Below are 2,510 nucleotides of genomic sequence, written 5' to 3' on the forward strand. Positions count from 1 at the left end.
CCCGACGCCGGGGCAGTGGTGATGGCCCTGCCTTTTTTTTTTTTTTTTTTTATTGAGTCGGCGTCTCCGTCGCCCAGGCTGGAGTGCAGTGGCACGCTCACGGCCACCGCAGCCTCGACCTGCTGGGTTCAGGCGATCCTTCCTTCCGCCGCAGCCTTCCAAATAGCTGGAACTACAGGCACGCGCCACCACGCCCCGCTAATTTTTTGAGGGCTTGCCCAGTTGCCCGGGCTGGTCTCGAACCCGTGAGCTCAGGCATTCCTCTCACCTCGGCCTCCCAGAGAGCTGGGATTATAGGCGAGAGGCCCTGTCTTCTTCTCCCTGGAACCTCTGGTCTGGTCTAGAGCTTGCTTGGGTCTCTCTCCGGAGCTGGGAGCCTGGATTCCGGGCCCCTTCGTGGGGGTTGCTCCTGGCCCTCAAGGGTCCCCAAACGCAGTGTTCTGCCCTCCTTGGGCGCCGCTTAACTTCTCTCTGGTTTCCAGCTCTGGGGGTCAACCGTCCTCCCCGTCCCGCAGTGAGCTTGCAGTCCTGACAACCTTGGTGGAGAGTGGAGTGCGGGACCAGCAGAGAATGACGAATGTCGTCGTACCGCGGGGCCCTCGTTTTACATCGGAGAAGCTGAGCCTCAGAGAGATAAAGTAACTGGCTACAAAGCAGCCTCCAGCACCACCCCCTCCCACACTTCCTCCTCCTCAGCTTTCTTGGCCAGTCTTGGCCTGTGCCACAGAAGGGAAAATTAAATGCATGTGGGGTCAGTGGTGACCTCCTTTGGCTTTGGCTGCTGTAGCAGCAGCTGCGTCAGTGACCAGTCTCCCCTTTCACTGTTCTGCCAGCCTCCAGGCTCCCCATCCACTTCTATCCCCGCATGGAAAAGGGCAGCCTGGGGTTTCAGGGCCAAGGGGAATGGAGATGAAGCCACACTTTTCCCTCTTGATTGGGCCCGGGGTTCCTTTATCTAAAGAGATGAAGAAAATTGAACCTGAGGATCTGAGAAAGGCATGGCATGGTTTTATCCCTTCAGTCTGAAGAGCTGTGCAGCACTGCACCCCCTGCCTGAGGACTTAGAAGATCTTGCATTTGGAAACCAGAGAGCCAGCATGGAAACCAAGAGAGCCAGAGTCAGGAAAAATTCACGTTGTTCCACAGAAGCAGCCCTTTGTGGGAAGAGGGCAGTAAGGTCAGGTCGGTTTTGACATCCTGCTAGGTCTCATTTTGGGGAGTGAGCCATGGATAACCACTCCAGCCTCAGTTTTCCCATCCAGCTCACACTGGCTCTCTGGTTTTGTCCCCTACCGCATGTAATCATTCATTTGTGCAACACAGATATTTTATTTGCCTTGACCGTCTGTCAGGCCCTACACTAATGGCTGGGAGGTGACAGGGCTCAGGGTCCCGGTCCCCTCTAGGGCAGAATTGGGCAGCACTGTGTGACAAGGCTACACAAGATCCAGGTCCTGCCTTGGAGAGCTGATGAACCGGTACGAGGGAAGACCGTTGTGAAAAGGGCTTTAATGAAGGCGTACACGGGTGTGGTGAGAATTGCTTTCCAGAGGAGGGGCTGAGTTACATTCCAGCAGGGTAGTTGGATGAAGGGTAGGGGGAGTGTAAGAAAAGGGAGCATCTCACAAAAGTGAGAACTTGGGCCGGGCTCGGTGGCTCAGCCTGTAATCCCGCGCCTTGGGGAGGCCGAAGTGAGTGGACTGCCTGAGCCCGCGGATTCGAGACCCATCTGGGCAACTTGGTGAGACCTCATCTCTACAATAAATCAAAAAATTAGCCGGGCGTGGTAGCGCGTGCCTGTAGTTCCAGCTACTCGGAAGGCTGAGGCGGAAGGATCGCCGGAGCCCAGCAGGTCGAGGCTGCGGTGGCCGGGAGTGGCCACTGCACTCCAGTCTGGGCAACAGAGTGAGACTCCAACTCAAAAAAATAAAATAAAGTAAAATAAAATAAAATTCCTCCTGCAAGTAGCAGGGGGCTATGGAGCTTGAAGCAGGGTGTGACCCATCTCATTTTCATTTTACAAGCTCATTTTCATAACTGCTATATGGAAATGGAGTGGCCAGGGCAAGAGTGATGGGGAGGTCTGTTGAACAGGTGATTGTACCAGAAGTCCAGGTTGGTGGTGATGGAGCCTGAACCAGGGTGGTGGTTATGAGGATGAATGAGACAGATTCAAGAGTTAGTAAAGAGGTAGAGGGATCAGGACTTGGAGTGATTTTATTATTCACTGATTCATCCATTAAAAATACCTGTTGAGCCGGGCTCGGTGGCTCAGCCTGTAATCCCGCGCCTTTGGGAGGCTGAGGTGAGTGGATTGCCTGAGCCCGCGGGTTCGAGACCCGCCTGGGCAGCGAGACCTCATCTCTACAATAAATCAAAAAATCAGCAGGGCGTGGTAGCGCATGCCTGTAATTCCAGCTACTTGGAAGGCTGAGGCGGAAGGATCGCTGGAGCCCAGCAGGTGAGGTTGTGATGGCCGGGAGCGGGCACTGCACTCCAGTCTGGGTCGA

General features: G+C 54.9%; 1 protein-coding gene across 1 annotated transcript in view; it reads right to left on the reverse strand.

The window, feature by feature from the left end:
- Positions 1–2,510, reverse strand: part of PLEKHO2 (pleckstrin homology domain containing O2) — a 45,496-nt gene that overhangs the window by 34,831 nt on the left and 8,155 nt on the right. The window lies entirely within an intron of this gene.

The sequence above is a fragment of the Carlito syrichta genome, unplaced genomic scaffold (assembly GCF_000164805.1).
Source record: "Carlito syrichta isolate Samal-C Ts95f unplaced genomic scaffold, Tarsius_syrichta-2.0.1 Scaffold315650, whole genome shotgun sequence".
Taxonomy (NCBI): domain Eukaryota; kingdom Metazoa; phylum Chordata; class Mammalia; order Primates; family Tarsiidae; genus Carlito; species Carlito syrichta.